Consider the following 22,557-nt stretch of genomic DNA (forward strand, 5'->3'; position numbering starts at 1 on the left):
CAGATCTTTCTCATATCTGTATAAATCCAGAACAAGTCCTAACAGCTCAAGCTGAGACAATTCCAACAGTCTCTTTGACTGCGCTTCAAATTCTTGGCCTTCAAACAAGGCAGCCAGAATCAAGTCAAAACAAAACAAACCATAAAAATGGCTCCCACAAAAGGTCACTGATAATTGATTAAAAGAGCCAATCATGTGGGAAGAGGCCCTCAACTGTGCTTTTTTCTTTATCACCTGTCCCCTGATTCATGACGCTCTGTATCCTTAAAAAACAAACATACTTTGTAATCCACCCTTTCAGCCTCCACGTGGTCAAATATAATAACAACAACCAAAAAAAGGAATACATGATATTGTAAGCTGGACAACCCTTATTTTTATAAAGGTGGTAATTTAATCCATGAAAGAATCATTTCAGCTCCTTCTGAATTGGTACACATGCAATCTCGGCTGCTTTTTAGGCTGCCGTATACACTTGTTATGAGCTTAAAACTCTTTGGAAAATTACAGAATATATAATTCCACAGGATAGAAAGAAAGTACCCATCCTTTTCATTTGTAATCAACTAAGATGACCAGCCAGGACCTTGGGGAGTAAACATAACAAAAAAGGAGATTTATTTGGGCTAAATATCAAAATGGGGTAAGAAGATGGCCTAAGGCACCCAAGAGCCACAGGCTGATTATAACAGTGGCTGCAATCTAATCCACTGCCAAGGAGTCCTGTTTCTGCTTCACTGGGCAGAGGAACGTATGGCAGCCAGGCCTCAAGCACCGGAGCATCCACAGACAGCCTCACTGTGGAGAGTGGCAACACGACAGAGGCAGCACCAAGTTCAAAATCAACAAGTATGAGGGCCCACGTGAAGGTTCCACAGCCAGGGTCAAACGGAAGGTACCTTCAACCTCTGAATTGAGATAGCTTGATTCTGAGTTTCCAACCTTTTTAATAAGACATATTATACATGCTTAATGAGGGGGGAAAAAAGGAGAGAATAGAGCAAAAAGACAATAAAAATCGTCTATATCCTGCCACCCAATAAGCACTGTTTCTATTTGGAGTAAATCCTTTGGAGAATTTTTTTTCTGTAGTATGTGTATGTAAATACATCTTTTTAAAAAGAAAACCGAAACTTCACACACATCACAATGGCTACTATAAAAAAAAAAGCAAAAAAAATTAGAAAATACCAAATGTTAGCAAGGATGTGGAGAAATTGGAACCCTTGTGCATTGCTGATGGGAACGTAAAATGGTGCAGCCACAATGGAAGACAGCATGGCAGTTCCTCAAAAAAATTAAAAATAGTACTACCATATGATCCATCAATTCCACTTCTGGGTATATATGCCCAAAAGTGGTGAGAGACAGGACTTAAACAGACATTTGTACATCCATGTTCATAACAGCATTATTCACAATAATCAAAACAAAAAAGGTAGAAGCAACACAAATGTCCAGATGAAAGGATAAACAAAATGTGGTATATACAGAGGGTACCAAAAAAATGTACACACATTTTAATAAAGGAAAAATGCATTAAAATTATAATACTCAATATATACCAATAACAAAGGATGAATACAAGTCATGTTTGACTTCTGCAATTATAAGAGGTGCTCAAAGTGGTTACCGTCAGCATCCAGACACTTCAGAGTATCGCAAACTACTGCTTGAGCAACGTTGACCAAAGCGTCCACTTTTATACATTTTTTTGGCATCCCCAGTATATAGAATACTATTCAGCCTTAAAAAGGAAGGAAATTCTGACACACATTACAAAATGGATAAACTTGAGGACATTATGCTGAGTGAAATAAGCCAGTCACAAAGGGACAAATATTGTATGATTTCACTTACATGAGGTACCCAGGGTGGTCAAATTCATAGAGGCAGGAAGTAGAGTGGTGGTTGCCAGGGGCTGGGAGAAGGAAGAATGAGGATTCATTGTTTAACGTGTATGGAGTTTCAGTTTGAGATGATAAAAAAAAATGTTCTGGAGATGGATGGTGGTGATAGTTGTACAACATTGTAAATGTACTTAATGTCACAGAGCTGGACTCTTAAAAACGGTCAGAAGGGTACATTTCACATTATATATATTTTACCACAATTTAAAAAAAGCAAAACGGTGATCATTCTATCTGTAATTTGCTCTTGTCATTTAATTTGATACCATTAATGTTAAACTGTACTCTAGTTGATCATTCTAATCGCGGCAAAGTATTTGATTATATGAAATACTGTAATTGACTTTACGAATCCTCTATTGTTGGACAGTTAGGTTGCTTCTGATTTTTCTCTCCCAAAAAGGTGTTGTACGATTCAATCACGTGACATATCAGGTCGCACTACATTCCTGAGGATCCTTCTTTTGGGTGAACTATGGTCATTCACAAATGTTCCTACAATCTTACACTTCAGGGACCTTCCTATTTCCTTACCTTTAAAAAAATATGTATTAACTATTTATACCTGTAATATGTTAATAACTAATAACAAATATAAATGATTAATGATTAATTTAAAATACTAACTAAGTAGTGGTACACTTCCAAACTTACTATGGAGGAAAAAATGTGAGAAATGTTACTAATTGAACCTCAGATACCCTGGGCAATATTCATAATATTTATCAAGAGGCTGATAGAGGGACCAATCACACAGAGGAGAGGCCGGCTGGACACACACTCACTTGACAACCCAAAAGCACTTCTGTAATACTTATGGCCTAGCAAGGCTCAGGTCCTTCCAGTAGAAAATCCCCAAGGTGGGGAATGCTGAGACACTGGCGTGGTGAATTTCCTAGCTCAAGGCATCACCCCGACATACTGGAGAAGACAGAAGCTCCTGGCTGCACAAGCGAAGCAGCTCCTGAGACAGGAATCCGGGCCACACTCACATCCTTAATGCCTGCTAATTTGCTAAAAACAGTCACCCCGAGCATTGAAGACGAACAAGAACAGCCAGAACCAGGGGGCTCTATTCCCTGCCGGCAGCCCGCATGCTCCCTCTCCACCACTATCAATTCTGCCTGACTTTGCAGGCCCAGCAAAGTTCTGGTCCTTGAAATTGAAGATAAATGCAGTCACAAATGCTTCTTATCCCCATTTTCCCACAAGAAGCTCAAAGGAAAGGCACATGGTTCCCAGGTCCAAGCTCCCAGGCTTGTTATTCTAATGACCTCATCAGTCACATTACAGAAAGCCAGGTCTGGGAGAGCAGGGCTCCCTGCGGGACGGCTTCCTGGGGAGCTCCCAGCTCAAGACACAGCTCTGTCGCCCAGGTCATGGAATCCACTGAACTGGGCAGTCATGCATCCGCCAGTGGATTCCATGCACTAAGTCATCACTAATTAACTGCAGAAAGTCATCACAGTCAGCACAAGGACATACAGGGTTTTTCATAATGCTTTATTTTCAATTAAACAGCAAAACTTAGAGTTCAACAAACCAGATGCTGCCTTGTAGAGCCAATGCTATTTTATAATTATGGTTATTTGGCAAATTAAAGCCACAGACCAAGCAGAATGCCAAAAATAAATGACCTCTACTTATATTATAATTACAATAATCTCACTTACCCAGAAATCACTTATCCAGAAATATTAGCTACCTGAAAAAGGCCTAAAAGCTAGCAAAATTGAAATCTGTGCAATTTATTCACAGAAACAGACCAATGTGTCTGACCCATTCAATTTTACTCTAGAGGTCATTCTAATGGGCTTAGTTATTTGTTTTTCAAGGCAGCAACAAATGCAAACTCAGGAGGACAGGGATTTTTGTCGGTTTTATCCACTAATGTCTCCCTAAATCAAGGACAGAACTTAAGCATCTGCTAAATGGTGAGAGAATAAATCCTTACACGTTCTCCTCCATTTGGCCGAAGCCCAGTCCTCTCAATTGTGTCACGGCTCAGGTACTCTACACTCGGGCCCCCAAAGACGTTTGACCTTGCAACCCCTGGTTTAAGTGCTATGACACACCATTTACTTGTAAATGGATACTCTAAATAACTGATAAGATTTCTTGTAGGAATATAGATGTTCTCTCTGTGATCTCGTGTTCTCTGGTTATTTGCTTAGCACGCTGGCAAGGTAAACGTCTCCCTGGTTTCCTATTAGATTGTAAACTCCTTCACACTTGTTATGAAGACAAATCGACTGAATTGAGCTGGAAAGAGGAATTTTAGCTCTGTGCCTCGCCGTCACCGTTTGAAGCCTCTCCAAACAGAACTCCACCTGGCCAGGCATAGTCTGAGTAATTGTTTTCAATCCCTCCATACTACCGGCATATCGTAGGGACCAAGTGACACTGCTATTTCCCATTTGAACTACAGCACCTCTCTTGGATTAACATTCTGCTCAGATTACAAGAGTTTTGTGGTCAACCTGACATTTCCAATAAAGGCCAGGAATCCACTAAATCCACGATAGGCAAACAGATTTTGCCAAGGCCTAATTAAAAAAAAGAAAAAAATCAAATGTTTAAGAGCCATGTTTGTTTGTTTTTTTAATTCAAAATGAAAATAGTTTATTGAGTCCTCTTGTGGAAAGGGTGGGATTAAAAATGTACATTCTTATCACCGAGAACACCAACACTATTCACGTCTTGAGTAGAAGACCATCACTTTTTTTTTTTTTAAATTGAGGAATTGGGTGATGGGAACAGCGCTGGGGAATTGGGGGAGTTGCTGTCCTTTTGTTCTTCAGTCTAGTTGTGGAGGACGTTGCTTCACTGGCCCAAGTTGGCACCATCATTGCTCTCTTCCCTGGCGAGGCAGATCAGTCGCCGGCTTCTGGATGGCTGCTCACGGCGGCTGCTGGCCGCTCACGCTGGCTGCTGGCTACATACGGTAGCCCATGGCAACCCACTGCAGCAGGGGCTGCAGCTTATGCCGTCGCTGGTGACTCCTGGCAGCCCAGCTCCAGGTTGAGCTGTTGTTCAGCATCTTAGCTGTAGAGGGCAGTGTCACTGGCCCTCATATGTGGGATCCGAACCGGGGCCCTCTGGCATCCCAAGCCAACTCTTAACCAATGTGCCACTCGGCCGGCCCCAGTTTTCTGATCTTTTATAGTTTACAGCACTCTCCAAACAACGCCTCAAAAGACTGATTACCACATTCCCACAATCCTAAAATAACATAACTTGTAAGTTATCCCTGACTTCCTAACAACTTTTCAAGGAAAAGTTAACAAACACTAGGATATTAAATATATCCATCCAATGTCCATCACATCTTATTTCAGAAACATTAAAACGAGGAGAAAAAGAACAGTGCACCTGAGATTTGGAGAAACTGAGACTCGATTCTTCTGATCTTGAAGTGACTTGCCCAAAGTCACTCCAATGCTGGACCTGCAGGACTAGGCCTGGGCATCACCATGCGTTTCATGCATTAGTAGCTGGGCACCAACAAATGCAGGCACTGCGAAAACAGAGACGAGCAATGGGCAGCCCCTGGCCCTCCTCCCAACCTCTCCGCGGTAAGGGGCTCTGCTCTCTGCTTGGGCAAGGCAGGTCAGCGCCAGGCAGAGGGCCAGGGCAGCACAAACAGCTCTCCTTGCCCAAAGGGGTGGCTGCCGGTACACTCTGTTGCTGCTAAACCTGGGAGTGCCCTGGTTTCCCAAAGCCTCACCCAGGTAGGTCCCAGGGAGGACAACATATTCCTGACCCACAGCCTCTATGCTCACAGCTGTTCTGCCTGGCTGGAGACAGGCACCCTTGGTTTCCTTAGGTGATTTGTTCATGCTGGGAGCACACCCAGCAAACTGTTAGCAGCGTAAGCCTGAGGTATGGGAGAAGATGGAGGGAGCAATTTGCCCTTTATTCCCTTCTGTCAAGTCTGAATTACTTTAGAGGCAATTTTGAAAATTCAGATCTAGAAAAAGAAACCCAGAAAAGCAAATAAAGAACATACAACTTGAATGTAGAAAGGTTTGGGCTGACATCCAGGCTTTCCCATTGGCTCGCTGTGTAATCAGGTAGGAGTGGTCTTCCAGGCCCCCATTTTGTACCTACTTCACAGGGTTGTCTGGAATCCTCCCCAAACAATCTAGTTGCTGCCACAGCACTCTCTCCACCTCCCCCACGGGGCTGGTCTCACGGGGTGGTCAGCCTGTTCATGGACCCTTCCAAGGCAGGGGTGATCCCACTCTTATCCTCTTGCCTGACACATCACCTAGGGAAACGTACAGGCAGAGAACAAAACATAAACACAATTGATATCGTATACACTATGGCTGCAACTATGATTTTAAAAAATCTAAGACTAGTGGCAGTTCTTTCCTCTGATTTTCTGTTGCTACATAGCTTCATTCATCAATATATCGTGTGGCGGCGGGGGGGAGGGCGGGGGGAGGTGTGGGAAGAGATGGGGAGAAGCATCTGAGGAATTGTTGAAAAAATGACATGGGACGTGGAGTCACATGAATGAAAGTCTTTCCACCTCCACCACAACGCCAAAACAAATACTCCAGATTCATACTGCGTCAGCAAAAAGAATATCTCCCACTTCATTTTTCCCATCAATTTACTCACAGACTGTCTTAAGAGTATAGCGGAATTCCCAGTGTGAGGGACAGAACTATAAATAAAAAGCAGATGTGTCTGAAAGACAGGCCTTCAGGGAGTCTATCCGCATGCAGATCAAGAAGCCTCAGAGCAGTAACTCACCCTAAGGGGAAGATGAATCAAAATGCACAAGTTTAGTTTCTCCCCAGGACGTTAGGGACAAATAGGGAGGGATTTCCTCAAAATCCAGTACAGGCTGAGCCACAGAAACACCACTCTTATTATAATTGCGAGGGGGACCTGGGAAAAAGGAACTTACATTGTATCAGAACAGTTCAGATTTTATGGAAATATTTGATGATCCCAGACATATGAAACACCATAAAATGAGAAAACACATAATCCCAAAGTAGCACTACAAGTGTGTCATTTTTGCCATTCAAAAACCTTCCATGAACCAATCAGGCAATACGTATAAAAAGTTCAAACCTTTTAACCCAGCTATATTCTCCATCAGGGAATCTATCTATCATAAGGGTATAAACCTACATATGGAAGAAATTTACCTGACAACGATGTTGAAAGCAGGGTAGTTTACAACATCCAAAAAAATGATACCCCCACCACTTACTAACTTCATTACATGATAGGTCTCTTGACCACTACATCTGAATACAATACAAATTCAGGCATGATTTGTTTATGAGGCTCAGATGAGACAATATATAGAAGAATCTAATAAGCATTTCTAAATCCGTCTACTATTTCAAAAGTATAAATATGCAAAAAGCTTATATTTGGGCAAATAAAGGATGAGTGGTAAGAAAAGCATCAAGTGTTCTACAAGTGTGTATATACATACACACACACACACACACACACACATATATATATATATATACTTATATATATATATACATATATATATATGTATATTATATATACACATATACATATGTTGTTTTGCAAATCCCTTGTGCAGTGAGCCTGGAATTAGTTAGTGAACGACAATCTGAGGCAGATAACAGAGCAGTTCTCAGAGGCCCCGCAGCTAGCTGCCATTACTCAGTCACACAGGCCAAAAAATGGAAACCATGGGTGCAACTGAGCCCTCACCTATTCTCTATCCCTACCCTTGAGCCTGACTATTCCAGATTTTGCCTTAACTGATACTGGAAGTCAAGCAGTTAGTAGAGTGCCTTGAGTATGATGGTTGCTCGATGTGTGTTTAGTGAGCGATAGAGAATCATTTAAACCCGTAGCAAGTGCCTGGACCATGTAACTGCTCAGTAAATGAAAGTTGTTATTTTTCTTAACATTACTATTATAAATAAATGAATAATTAGCATTTTTATAACTTCTTAAGGCTTATATAAGGTGTTTACAACTCCCTCAGTGTCCTACAAAAGAAAACAGAGATTCACACAAGTTGGTCATTTGTCCAAGTTCATACTGCCAGCAAATGCTGACGTTGGGGATTTGACCGCCAACCATGGCTCTTTCCTCTTGACAAGGCTAGGATCTCCTAATAATGGCCTCAAGCCTTCCCTCTATCATAGACATGATTCCCAACACCCAGTCTACCTCCAGTGGTTAATCAAGAATTATGGCAACCCTGTTGCCCCTCCCAGTCACAGGCTGGTTTAAGGAAAGGGCAGTGGCCCAATTCTTGCCAATGACTTGAGGAAAAGTCTTTTGGGAGCTTCTGGGAAAGGTTTCCTCACTCCTGACGAGATAGGAAGACATGGCTTCTATTCTTCCACTGGATGTTTCCTATCTTGATATGACCCTTCAAACAACTGGAACCATCTTGGGACCATGACGGGAATCAGATTGAAAATGAAACCAACACATGGCAGGGACTGAGTCAAGAGAATCCCAGAGAAGCAAAGTCAGAGCCCAGAGATTCTGCTTCTGGCCTTTCTACTACATGAAGGAATTCCTCTCTTTACTAGTGAAGCCAGTTCAGGTTGGAGTTTCTGCTCCTTCCACCCCAAAACATCCTACCTAATACATTATCTACACATGCCACTTATGTATCAGACCCAGCACACATATTCTAACCCTACGCAGTAGCTCCATGTCTTCATATGGGGGGACTTTCTAAGCTTACATCAGATCTAATTCTAATTTCCTGAAATCTTAAATGGACAGAAGAGAAAAGGAGACAGTGGTATGCACAGCTGTACAAAGGAAACACATATTACTGGTTCCCATCACATGGCTAACTATAGAAGCAAAGACACCACACTGATTCCCAGTGAAGTTTCCAGCCCCTCTCCCATGACCCCCACCTCCACAAGTGACAACAAACTCTACATCTGGAAGCCTGATGCTCTTCAGCTGCTTCTCTCTGCCCAGAGAGTGCTGTATTATGCACTATCAGGAGAACAGGAAAAGACGAGGGAAAAGGAAGACGAAGAGATTTCATCAGAGCACGTAGTCTTTTCTTTCCAGGGCAATAATAACTATTTGGCTAAAGCGTCTAAAGTTACTTGTGAAATGTGGTGTTTTGCCAAGTGATCCTTCAAGTTCCTTTCTCAAAAGCTACAGTACAAAATATAAGCTATTCAGCTGTTCTTTGGCATTGTTTCATTGAGACCATTGAGTGACTTTTATTGCATGCCTGATATCAGCTAATCTTTCATATCTTTCCCTAAGACCATAACATATGTGAGTTGTAGCTTTCTAGAATCCAGATTAGTCTTTAGGGCTTCTGGGTACCATCCTCTAATAAGGACAGAGCCTAGTCAACATCTTCCCAACATCTCTGCTGATCTCAGCCTCAACCCTGACCTCCTCGTGTACCATAAGATTCACCTCCAATCCATTTCACTCATGTGCTCCCAAAACTACATTATCTACCTATCATCACCGGTGCCAACCATCGCTTTGGAAAACTAGAGTTGTTGTGAGAATTAAGTATTCCTCTATAACCCCAACTTCCTGTCCTCCACAAGTATCCAGCTCCTCAACTCATATTGTACCTAGTTTCAACCTCCTTGAGCCCTCAGGCACCTTCTCCTATATTTCCTCCCATTCCATCAGTTTGTCCTGCTCTTGTTTCTTCTCCTTACAGCCTAGAGTTCACAATCCATCACATCAATTGCTGTCCCTCTGGCACCCCCACTCTTTCCAAGCCACGAATCTCCAATCCCCATCAAAGCAAACATCCAAACATTTCCACTCCTATAACTAGTAAGGCAAGTTTTGCTAGAGGAAATCTCTCAACCTTGCAGATTAATGATGCAACACAATTATCATTTCCAACACAGATAAAGTATTTGGAGTGACTCAGCAACCTTCTGTTGTACCTGTCCCGTGAACACAATGGTTATTCAAAATCTTAAGTGCTCTACACACCCTACCTCTCCAGCAGTATAATACGATGGTGAACAGCTTTGCATCCTGGGTCTGCCTCTTAGTAGCTGTATAACCTCCGGCAAGTTGCTTAATCCCTTGCTGCTTCAGTTGTCTCATTTGTAAAATTAGGATAGTAATTTCATCTTCACAGGTTGTTGCAAGAAGTTAGTGAGTTAACATTGTTAAAATAAAATAATTTTAACAATTCTTAGAACATAGAAAGTGTCCAGAGCATGTTGGTTCCTATTTGATAGAGAGAATTAGGTTGCAGGATGGATTTTCCCCCATTTTCTTTCCTTCAGCTATTCCTGCAGTTCACTCATATCCACGTGCATCCTCATCTGTGCATGCCCTTTTATATTTAATTTCTCCAGCAAATATCTCCCTCTCCAATTTTCTATATTTTGAACCTAGACCTTTTTTTTTTAAATATTTTTATTGGGGAATTGGGGGGATGGGAACAGTGCTGGGGAATTGGAGGAAGGGGAACAGACAAGTTGCTGTCGTTTTGTTCTTCAGTCTAGTTGTGGAGGACCAAGTTGGCACCATCATTGTGCTTTTCCCGGGCGAGGCAGATCAATCGCCGGCTTCTGGATGGCCACTCACTGCAGCTTCTGGCCGCTCACGCTGGCTGCTGGCTACATACGGTAACCCATGGCAACCCACTGCCACAGGGGCTGCAGCCTACGCCATCACCGGCGGCTCACGGGCAGCGCAGCTCCAGGTTGAGCTGTTGTTCAGCATCTTAGCTGTGGAGGGCAGTGTCACTGGCCCTCATATGTGGGATCTGAACCGGGGCCCTCTGGCATCCCAAGCCAGTTTTTAACCATCGCGCCACTCGGCCGGTCCGAACCTAGACCTTTATACTGGGTTCTCTTTAGCCTATAAATTTACTCAAGTGTCCCTCATCTTGAAAGCGGGAAAGAAGAATGTCAGGTAGAAAAGAAAGGAAGAGAAGAGAAAGGAAGAAACCCCCCCCTTCAGCCTTACCACCTTTCTAGCCACCACCAATAACTTTCTTCCCTTCACAAACCCAGTCTCTTGAGGACTAGTCTACACTGACAATCTCCTCATCCCTTTTCTCATTCCCACCTCAATGGAATGGAATTTACCTCCTGCCTCCCTTACACACCACTCAAGCTGTTTCTGACATTATCGCCAATGACTCCTAATTGCCAGGGTGACTCTGCTAACCCTAATTCACTGACCTCTCTGTAGCATTTGGCACTGTTGACCTCTCTCTCATTATTCTTTCCTCCCCAAATTTCCACAACAGGAATCTCGCCTGTTTATCCTTCTTCCCCACAGACCTATGCTTCTAACTTCTTTTCGAGATCCTTCTTCTGACTACTCATTATATGTTATGTCATTTATACATTTGTTCAACAAACATACTGAACACATACCATATGTCAGGTACTTTAAAGTTGTTGGGACCAGGTAAGCAGGGTCAGCTGAAACACAGCTCCGGGGCTCTTCACAGTGAGATGCAATTACTCAGAAATATTAACAGTGCTTTCTGAAGCTGTGCAGTGGCAGTGACACTATAAATAAGACTAGCCCCTGTCTTTACAGTTGGTCTAGTGAAAAAGATCAATGCATATCTCGACAATTAGAGTAGAATAAGGGTACAATCACTAAGGTGTGTTCTGGGTATAACATGAACACATATACTAGCCATTTGCCACAATTTTTTGACCCGTTTCACACTTCACTCTTCACATACTCCCCAGGTAATTACATACAGTCATGTGAGTTCAACTGAGCCTATTAGCCAATGATGCCCAAATTTTGTATTGCTTTCACAGAATATCAAATTTTTGTCCAAACATCTCTACCACATGCCCTACAGGGCACCAAGAATATGAATATAAATAAAGCAGAAGTCTTACCATGAGGCATTAACCTTATTTCCCATCTGTACCACTTCAATAGACCCCTAGCTCATCACACACTTGGACCTTTCTTGAAGCCCACTCAAGAGTTATCTGTTTGAAACACAAGCTAATTTTATCACCAAACCCCTACTGCAGCCCAACTCCTCTGTTTAAAAACCTTCAAGGACTACTCTTAGCAGCCAAAGAAAAATCAAAACTCCTTGTACCTTAGTGTGACACACAAGACCCTAAACCATCGAGCACCTGCCTACTCTCTGGGCACCCAGCCACACACGTACCCTGCACACCAGCCCCACCAAACCACCCTAAGGAACTGAGCCATTCTTTCAACCCACAGTGCACTGTCCCACCGCAGCACCTTTGCACCTATTGCTCCTGTTGCCTAGAGTGGCCTTCCTCGGATGGTTCACCTCATGAATTTCTATGATTCCTCAACGGTTTGTCCAGCCTAGAGCATGGAGTCCTCCAGCTCTGAACTCCTGTGGAAGGTGGTCACTGGTGGAGCTCACCACAATGCCATGATTGTCTGTCAACACGCCTGTCTGCCCTCGGGAACTGTATGCCTTTGACTCAGAGCCCCATGTACTGTCTGCGGGCCTTCAGCACCCAGCACACTGTCTGGCACATGCTGGGTACTCAGCCTGATGCAGACATAAGCTCACGGAATTAATTTAACATTGTTTAATCACAGTATTTTTTATGAGGGACTTTAAAGGTAATTAATTCTATTTCACCAATTCAAATATCTCTTCCACCTTAAAACTATTAAAAGTATTTTAAAAAAAAGAAAACTGAAACTTTACCTTAACATAGCCTGTATTTGAAGCCAATTAGGTATACCATCATGTGAGAATTTATTAAGAAAGCAAAATGTGCCAGGACAATTCTGAGATGCCATTTTTTGTGCATCAGCTAGCCAATGTCATTGGGAATTTGAAGTAGACCTTCAACTCTAATAAAATTAGAATATATGGTTGCTTATAGTTTATCTTCTTTGGTAAGATAATCAAAGAAGCCAACCTAAAGAAGTAACAAAACAAAAAAAGAGAGAGAGAAATGACCAGTCCTTTTATCATTGGAATACCTGATTAAGAAAAATCTTTCTGACAGTATCTTATTTATAAGCATTTATTTATTCATTACCCAGGTACTTAGACTTTTTCTGCGAGTGTTAATGAGGTTTTAAATTAGGTTAAAACACTGTTGCCTGGTGAGCCTTGTAACTTAATTTGCCAAGCAGCTGGCCATCACTGAGGGCAGGGTCTGTGCCAATGAAACAAAACGAATCTTTAGATCTATATGGAATGGGACTTACCCGTGGGCCTCCTTGGAACCACACCTAGAATCTGGCAGTCACCACTCTAATATCAAAAGAGAGAATGAAGACATAGGGGAAATGTCTGACTCTTAAAAGTCAAGGAAACACAATACTTTTGAACAAACCATTTTAGGCCAAAAATACCACAAGGGCTGTCTGCACTGCCAAATCCACTAGCTAAACACTCAAGTTTATCTTCTCACTGGGCATCTCACTACCCATGTAGAAGGAACCCTATCGTTTTGTGTAGGCTGTAGGGTTTTCAAAGAAAAAGAAAACTTCCATGGCTGGTTTCCATGGCCTATGTTTTGATACTACCCCACCCACACACATATACATTCAGGCTCCAATTATTTTGACCGTTATGCACACACCTATGTGGGGAAGCAGCAAATTAAAACACAACGAAGAAAACGTCATTGACCAATGTGCACTGGGTTAATGTGAGCACAGAAGAGGGCACCTGGCCCCGCATAGCTCTTCCTCAGGATTTTATCTTTGACTCATCTCCCATCTTTCTAGAAACACTCTCCTTGGGTAATTTACACACACACACACACACACACACACACACACACACACACACACGACTTAAATCGAGTCTCTATGTTAATAGCTCCCAATCTATATTCCTGGCCCAGAACATCTAACTGCTCATTTGACTTTCTCTCCCTAGAAGCACGGAGCATATAAAATTAATGAGACCAAAGTCTTCCCTTCCTTTTTCAACACAGAATAGTAGCTTAAAACAATTAGGAACTACCAAAACTACATGAACCAAATTTGGCAGGAAAAGGGAAGCAAGAACTTAGAAACCTAGTGGCCTAGTCATTTACAAACTTGTTTTTGCCAAGAAACCCTTTGTTCAAATAAAATCTTACTTGGAAACACAAAATGAGAAACGAAGAACAGCACACCTTTCAGTTGCAGAAGAGATCACTGAGAGAAACCCTGCACGGGACACTGGGCATCTTCTCCCCAACCCCCACTTTGTCCCCAGGCCCCACACCAGCCCCTGAGGCTGTGTGAAGTGCCCTGAAATCTGCAAAATACAGTTCAAAAACTATTGGTCAAGATCCATGAAGATGCTGTTTTTACTATAAGAATCAACAGTTAAAGCACAATTTGGGAAAGCTAACCGATAATGGTGTGAGAGAATTTCCATGAGTATTAAAAATAAGAACAAGTGTCATTAAAAATAAAGTAGTGAGTTAGATCAGTGTTTTCCCAGTTCTATGTCAGTCACCTCACAACAGTTTCTCAAAAACAGTATATCCTACTGACAAGGGAAAATGTAAAATTAGTCATAATTTGTATAAGTCCTATAAGGCCAGGTTTTAACTGCTATCTTTCTCATACGAGTCCCATATAATGTGTTTCTTATATAAAAATCCTATATTTCCTAAATCTCTTTTGATTCAATTAACTTTAAAAAATTATCCAGAGGCAAATTTGAGCATTAGCATTGACAATTCAACCAATTAAGGAAACTCATAATACACAAGAACATATCTATAAGTATTACACAGAAAACAGATGGTTGGAGAAGTAAAGATCAAATTATCGTCCTCTAGAAATATGCCTTATGACACCACAATCACCAAAAACATGAAACAAGTTGGTCAATTGATAAGTTGGTTGATTGTAATGGTACCAATTTGGTTGATTTGGTTATTTTGACATTGTATAGACAAAAGCTCAGTGAATCTGAGAGGGAAAAAAAAGAATCAGTGAAAATTCATGTCACCATTAGGGAAGCCTCCCATATACTGAGTGGATACTCTATAGAGAAATTGCAAAAAATAAAAAGAAAAAAGAAAAAAAAAGACAAAAAAAGTATTACATTTAATTTTTTTCATCAGATATGTTAAGAAAATACCATAACAACCATTTGCTTCAATAAAATTTGTTCTGAAAAAGCATAAAATTATTAAGTATTATATAAATCAGTGGTTTGCAGCCCCACCTGCACGTGAAATTCACCAGGGGAGATTTAAAAGTCACTGATGCTCTGGCCATACCCTAGACCCGCTGAATCAGAACTTTTGAGGATGGGTCCTTGGTACCAATGTGTTTTTCCTTCCCTAGGTGACTTTAATGATGGATAACTCAGTTGTCAAGTGTCAACCTGGACAAACCACTTCTTTTTGATATCAGTGATGCCTGTGAGTTTGGGCTCTCCCCAACGTAACTAGTAAATAATGATGGTTAAGGTTGCTTTTTGCTAGTTGCCTGGTTGACCCATACCTGACTGAAGAAGCAGCACTCTGTTCTCCCTTCAAGCAGACTAATTTTGTTGGTGTGGGTTTGCAGGTTTTGTTTTGTTTTGTTTTGTTTTGTTTTGTTTTGTTTTGTTTTGTTTTGTTTTGTTTTGTTTTGTTTGTGATTCCTTCATGGGCTATGAGTTCAGTTATTTCGAAGTTACAGGTTCAAAGGCCTGAAATTGCTATTTCAAAAAATACAACTGCTTTCAGTAGATAAATATGAACTCACTCCCATGGAAAGTATTTCTTCAAAAGTAGTAGAATTACAAAAGCAATTCCAGTTGGTCCCCCAAATAAGAAATTGCAATCTTAATCTGTAATATGTTAAAGCAACCAGAAAATGGTTAATTTTGCTCAGAAATATTTTGAAAAATTATAAAGTTATCAAATGTTTAAGTATTAGTGTAGTTAAGATTTTATGTTGCTAATTTGTTTTACATACATGAACCAGGGAGCCATAAGACAGTTTGGAGGGAAAAGGGTTGTGATTTTTATGGTGATTTGGAACTTGAAAACTAGGTTCAGGTCTCCTCTACAATCTTAAGTGACTAACATTACATCCATAAGAGAGGCTCATAAACATGGAATTTCTCTCCAGATGCAGAGAGATGAGCTATTTTCATTACACTGGATGCTCTAAGAAATTGAAACATTTAAAGCTCTAGTAACTGAAGCAATCAGAAGCCAATAAGAGTAAAAAGTTGATACATATTTCAAACATTTTATTTCAACTTTAGTCACATAAAGAAAGTAAAATCTTTCATGAACCTTTGGCTCTCATGTCATGATTAGAGTTCTATGTTGCCTTTCTTGGGTAAACTACTCCCAGGTTTTTTGCTTCCATTTCTTAAAAGCACTTATACCTTCAAGGCACTTGCAAAAAAACTTGAATGCAAAATCTTTTAGATTTTTTTACTACAGTTTTATAATCTTTTACAGCTGTGTATTCCACACCTATGGAATATTAGCTTGTCTGTTGATGTTGCGTTTTTGAAAAATCTTTACAGTCTTTTTTTTTTCTGATTGAAATAAAATTCACTTTTAATCCTTTTAAAGGGTACATAAAATTCAGTGGTTTATAGTACACTTACAATGTTGTAAAACCATCACCACTACCTAATTCTAGAACATAGTCATCACCCCTAAAAAAAACCCTGTACCCATTATCAGTCACTCTCAATTCTCCCCACTCCCATACCCTGACAACCACTAATCTACTTTTTATCTCTATGGATTTGCTTATTGTGGACATTTCATATAAATGAAATCATACAATATGTGGGTTTTTTGTGTGTGGTTTCTCTCACTTAGCATAATGTTTTCATGGTTAATCCATATATTCATATTGTTTTTTAACATGGCTTACTTTTATGGCTCTATATGGCAATCAACTTGGTTTTCACAGAAATAACATTCTTAACTTACCAAACTACATCAGTTTATGTAATTTTTAATTAAATTGCAAAATTACAATAGCAAATACTGGAATAAACAGGACTACGACCAAACACCACCATAAGCACCCACCTCAGCTGATAAAAGCAAAGCACACCCATTTATTAGATGACAGTTATTTACCACAGTGGTCTCGGTGCTCTGAGCAACAACCAGTACATGTTTCAGAGGGGAAAGGAGAGGGTTGGTTTGCCGAGTAAGTAGTTTTAATGTTGGTCAACACTCCATTACCCAGGGCGGAGGGTTACACTTGCAGAGGATGCAGGGGCAGTTAAGTGTCTCCTATACAACCCAACGCAGCCTCAACTGGTCCCCACACAGAAGTCTTCTATACGTCTTCAAAAAGAAGCAAGGATGTGCTCTCATAAGATATGTGTACCCTTCTTCTATAAATGCTTTACCATCCTATCTGTCTTTCCAGGAACAGCTCAAATGTGTCCTCTACTAAGTCTTCCCTAAGCCCTGACTCCTCGCAGCGCCTACATGTTCTCACTCCTTCCTTTTAATTTCCAAAGGGCTTATCTATCTCACGGTGGTTATAAATGGTACTATAGCTAGCCCCGCAATGTCTTTCCTTACATGCCAGGCTGTTAGCTGATTCAGAGGCAGGTTCCGTGCCCTTATGTCACGCACTGCCACCAACACAGGAAAAGAAGTGCTCAGAGCACAATCGTTACACAAATATTTAATAAGGAGTAGAAGTTCAATAAATATTTATGAAGTAATGAATGAGCACATTAATTAAATAATTAATTAATGGTGTGTAATGTCCTACCGGGCTACAGCAACTGACTTCATTCATCAATGTGCAGTATAAGAAGGGGGCAGGTGGGGATCTGACAGGGCACAGTAGTGGGCAAATGAAGAAAATCAACTACTCTGAGTGCCAAGCAGCCATCAGAAATCACGACTCTCCTCCGAGGGCTTGACAGAGATCACTTTCAAATAGGATGCTGCTAGATAATGACAGTTCCTGATGTCCTTTGATATAAAACAAATTAAAAACAGACACAAAAAAAATCTTTGTACTCAAAATCTCCCAACGTCTTCAAGTGTGGATTTGTTTGCTTCTCAATTAAATTATTATACCACTTTAATGGCTGAGTTTTTCAGATATACTAGAAAGGTACTCATAAGAAAATAACTTCCAAATCGGCAATTTTAAAAAGCAAAGCAATTAAGGAATGCATAAACAACCCCAAAAGCTGCACTGAATCCTTTTTTTTTTTTTTTTGGCTGTATACGACTGAAAAACTGCCAAGTTCATTTTGATAAGCCTTTGTTAAAAACAATAAACATGCCTGAGCTTGCAAACCATGTCATTTTGAAGAAAAAGCAATCGAGAGAATTAGAAAGTGCTTAAAACTGCAAAGTCTGATTAAAAAGAAAAACTTCTGTGGAAACGATTTTCCAATAAGTCACAACACCATACCACCTATTAATCTGGAGGGAATGGGGGACAAAATAGAAAGTGAGACAAAATAAAAGCTGAACACCATCTTCATAAATAACTAAGAAGCTACATCTTACAAACTAATACAATTACAGTCTGCAACACTAACACGGAGGCACTCACACTATTGAGAAAATTAATCTTCCCATGCTTCATTAAGTTTAATGTCACCACAGCCAGCCATGTCCCTACACTAAAGGAAACAAAATTTCAGGGACTCTGAATCAACATACATAAAATAACCAAATGTACAAGTTTCTATTCTTGTATAGTAGAATGTCAGTTCATAAACATCAAAGTAATTTCATCAGAATTTGTTTTCAGTGATTTTAAAGTCCGCAGAATCATGGGATTGGAAGGAAGATAATTTGGAATACTTAATGTGCATTTCCTTACGTAGGCAAAACTGAAATTCTCTTCTACCTGTCAAATAAAATCATGGAAAGTTTCTAATGAATGCACTGCAACTTGAGGATCAAAGTTCTTTGTTTTGATCACTGACATATCCCAAATGCCTAGAAGAGCATGGGGCACACAGTAGGCACTCAATAAAAATATCTGTTCAATTGAACTAAATTGAAAAACATGAAAAATGTGCAATGCATTGCTAAAATGCAAAATAAGTCTGCTTAATATTCCTTTCTCAGCTTTGTTATAGGTCTTGGTGTTAATCACAACACACAAATGGTCCTCATATAAACCACTTTTCTCAAATCAGCTCCACAGCCATAAATCACACATTTACCTAACCAATCACCACCACAGGGAGCAGAGAAGCAGACCTAGGAAAGGTGGGGGTAAATTGAGTCCATCTGTTCTGATTACTATTCTTCTGGAAGTTTATCTGAGATGTATCATCATATTCATTTTCATATAAGAATGTAAATGTTATTTAAAATTAAAGGTTTCTATTTTTTTAATTGCACTGCAAAGGTGGTTTGACTACCTTGCATCTATTTCAGAGCCCCATCAGTTTAAAAAAAAGATAAATAAAAATATAAGAGGAAAATGGTATGCTTAGTTGATTCTAGTCATAGCATTTTTTGTTCAAAATGCCTGTTAGCAATACGCTTTGAAAATTGAACTAAGTGGCAAAGAGAAGGCCTGAATTCTGGAATTGGCTCCATCACCAATTAAGACTATGAGCTTTGCCAATTCTTGTCAACCATAATCTGAGCTTCCTGGGCTGTAAGGTGAAGGGTTTGAACAGATGATCTCTAAAATCTTTTTCCAATTTCCAAGATCCTGTGATTATAAGTGATCAAACCTGGTCACTTAACTACTACTCCTTATTTCCATTCTTTATTTCTTCAACAGACACGTTAGATATCTTGGGGGGGGGGTGGATACCATTATCCTAGTTTGGCATGACATTTATTGCGACAGGGGACAAACTATGCAGAGGCAGGTGATGATTTTAAAAGCTAATGATCGCAGGTACCTGTGGAGAACACATGATTCTAAATTTGGCAGGCCTGAACACTTGTCTCCTGGATAAAGCTGGCTGTGCCACCAGAGTGCCCAGCTCTCAGCAAATAAACAGGTAGGGTGAACTAATAAGAGTCCCTTCAGAATGGAAGGCTTTAACCAGTGTGCTTGCTGGCAGGTCCCATCTGACTCAATATAAAATAATAATAATTAATAATAATAATAATAATAATAATAATAATAAAAGTTATAAGAGGTTCATAATGCCGAGTTCTGAAAACAGCAGGCTACCCAAGTAGCCCCAGGACTTGAATCGTGCTTTAAAATTTTCTTGCCAACATTTTTCCCTGAATCCGAACTACAGGTATCACTGCTTTTCTTTGAGGACAAGAAGCAACCGAGAAGTTCAGTTCAGTCACTTGAAGGTTTGAAGGCTGGTGTGTTTTCAGTGCACCACACACGAGAAATAAATATTATTACCTGAGGCAGCGGGGAATTAAAAAAAAAAAAAAGATACACTGAAAACGATCTAGAAGAAAGGCGGTCTCTATTGTACCGAGAAGTCTGCTTTTGGAAACAACAGGAGACGGAGATCAAAGTCGCTCCCTCTCCAGCCACCTGCCCAGAAACTGCTGGAGCGCGGGCCCAAAACCAACAAGGCAAGTGGGCACATGTCTCTCCCTTGACCCAGCAGACGCTCCGAGGGACCCGGGTTGGGGTGGCGGGCTCCCCGGCGCGTTGCTGGGCGCTGGGGCAAGGGGAGAGCGAACCAAATGCCCTCTGCCAGTTCCACGAAACCCAGCCCTACAGCCCGGCGAAGGATGCCTGTGTCACCTGAGACACGGCGCCCTCCGCACAGCCGAGCCCGGGAGCTGGAAGAGAGTAAGCCAACGGGGCCCCTTGGTTCATGTGCTGGGGATCCCGACGCCTCAGTCGCCGGCAGGGAATGCGCCCGGGACACCTCGCGGGGTCAGGCTCCAGTGCTCCGCAGCCGCCCGCAGCGCGCAGACCCCCATTCCGCCCGACCCCGAGCCATGCCCGGCCCCAGCCCGGCCCGGCCGGGTCCTCACCTCGCGTCGACCGCTGCAGCCCAGGTGCTGGCGCGCGGACATGCCCCCGGGGCGCACACACTGTGCCGCGTCTCCGCTCAGTGGCCCCCTCCCGGGCCCCAGGCGCTGCGGTCCGCGCTTCAGAAAGGCGGGGAGTGGACGACGGGGCGGAGGCTCTGGCGGAGCTGGGGCCGGGGGCCCGCGGGCAGCGCTGGGGGAGGGGAGCGCGGCGGGGAAAATCCCAGGGCTCAGCACCCCCAGCTGCGCCGTGGACTTTCTGCCGTGAGAGCGAGTGGGATTTATCCCTGGGATCTGCTCTACGCGCTGCGACTTGGAGAGGGGTGAGAGGTGTGGGGGAGGAGGGACGCCTCGCGGTTATGTAATAGATGGGCCACCGGTGTCCCAAGCCAGCTCGCTCCAGGACTGCCCGACCCTCCCCGAGGAACATCTCGGCAAGGAGAGGGGGCCCGGTGTTCCCCAAAAGAACTTTCCCCTGCGGGGTCAAAGAACAAGATCTCTAAACAGAATGCAAAAACTCCCTTAAGTGTATGTGACAAGGATCTATCAGCGGTTCTCAGCCTGTGGGTCGCGACCCCTTTAGGGGTCCAACGACCCATTCACAAGGGGTCGCCTAAGACCATCGGAAAACAAAAAGATATTTACATTACGATTCATAACGGTGGCAAAATTACAGTTATAGAATAGCAACGAAAATAATTTTATGGTTGGGGGTCACCACAACATGAGGAATTGTATTAAGGGGTCGGTCTTGGCATTAGGAAGGTTGAGAACCGCTGATAGATTGTGCCAGCCAGCCAGTTCTGTTCACAGCACAGGAAACTGAGGCTCCCGTGTTAGTTAAAAGCATTGTCTCTTGGAGTTAGATGGACCTGGATACAACTCTCCTGAGTGACCTTAGACAATTTACTCAAGTATCTGAGCCTCAGTTTCTTCACCTGTAAAATGAGAATGATAATAGTGTTCACTTCATGTGGTTGCGGAGAGGACAAAAATGAATGAGGTTCAGGCGCTGGGTACATAACGCGCCCCCAGTAAAAGTTACTACCTTTGTGCTAAGGTTCAACCAGCTCCCCAAACTTTGCCTTGAAGTCTTGCTGTCTCACTGGCCTGAATAAGGAAGGAGCTGCCTGAGTCTGCCACGAGGTACCGCACCAAGGCAGGTTCCAGACCCCTTCCTGCAAATGTCTCTCCCTTTCAGAAGCGAGTTCTCCAGTTCTAGGAACTGACAAGGTCTGGTTCCAACCTCTTGGGGGTCTATCTACATCCTTCCTACTCAATAGCATCGTCATCATCTGGGAGCTTGCTAGAAATGCAAAATCTCAGGCCCAATCTCAGAGCCCGTAATTTGTATTTTAACAAGAATCCCTAGGTGATGTAGTTGGCTTGTACATCTAAGTTTCAAAATGAGTGCAACTTTCTGAAAAATTTGAGAAGAGGACTAGAGTTACGGAGCAGTGGCCACACAATACCTTAGGGTTTTTGTTTTTGTTTTTAAATAGATTAGTACAATCATTCTTCATTTTACCCTATGGCTATTTTGTCTCTTCCCCTCCCCTGTTTCCTGCTCTTCATAAATCTGGGTTTAAGTTCTTTTTTGCACTTGCAAAAAACTCTGGGTTACATCTAACTAATGACTAGTGAATCTGTCTAAAACACACCAAAAAATTAGCAAATACAGCTTGTAAAAGATTTCATTAGCATTGAAAATGGACTCATAAGTGTAGAGGCAGGGTTGAATCCTGAGCTCTCATCTGTGAAGGTCTTTAGGTTAAAGGCTTGAATACTTTTGCAGCTCA

At 41.8% G+C, this 22,557-nt stretch overlaps 1 protein-coding gene across 6 annotated transcripts in view; it reads right to left on the reverse strand.

Moving 5' to 3' along the window:
* Positions 1–21,133, reverse strand: part of SLC16A12 (solute carrier family 16 member 12) — a 76,418-nt gene extending 55,285 nt beyond the window's left edge. The window contains exons 1-3 of one of the 6 annotated variants that reach the window (XM_019631885.1): positions 20,762–21,133; positions 6,021–6,180; positions 5,283–5,427 (exon numbers count right to left, since the gene is read on the reverse strand). The gene's annotated coding sequence lies outside the window, so the exon portion shown is untranslated. Of the gene's footprint in view, positions 1–5,282; positions 5,428–5,919; positions 5,939–6,016; positions 6,181–20,761 lie in introns of those variants that run through there. The other 5 variants (XM_019631888.1, XM_019631889.1, XM_019631887.1 and 2 more) reach the window with 5 other exon arrangements.
* Positions 21,134–22,557: the final 1,424 nt, after the last annotated feature.

The sequence above is a fragment of the Hipposideros armiger genome, unplaced genomic scaffold (genome assembly GCF_001890085.2).
Source record: "Hipposideros armiger isolate ML-2016 unplaced genomic scaffold, ASM189008v1 scaffold_1051, whole genome shotgun sequence".
NCBI classification, from domain to species: domain Eukaryota; kingdom Metazoa; phylum Chordata; class Mammalia; order Chiroptera; family Hipposideridae; genus Hipposideros; species Hipposideros armiger.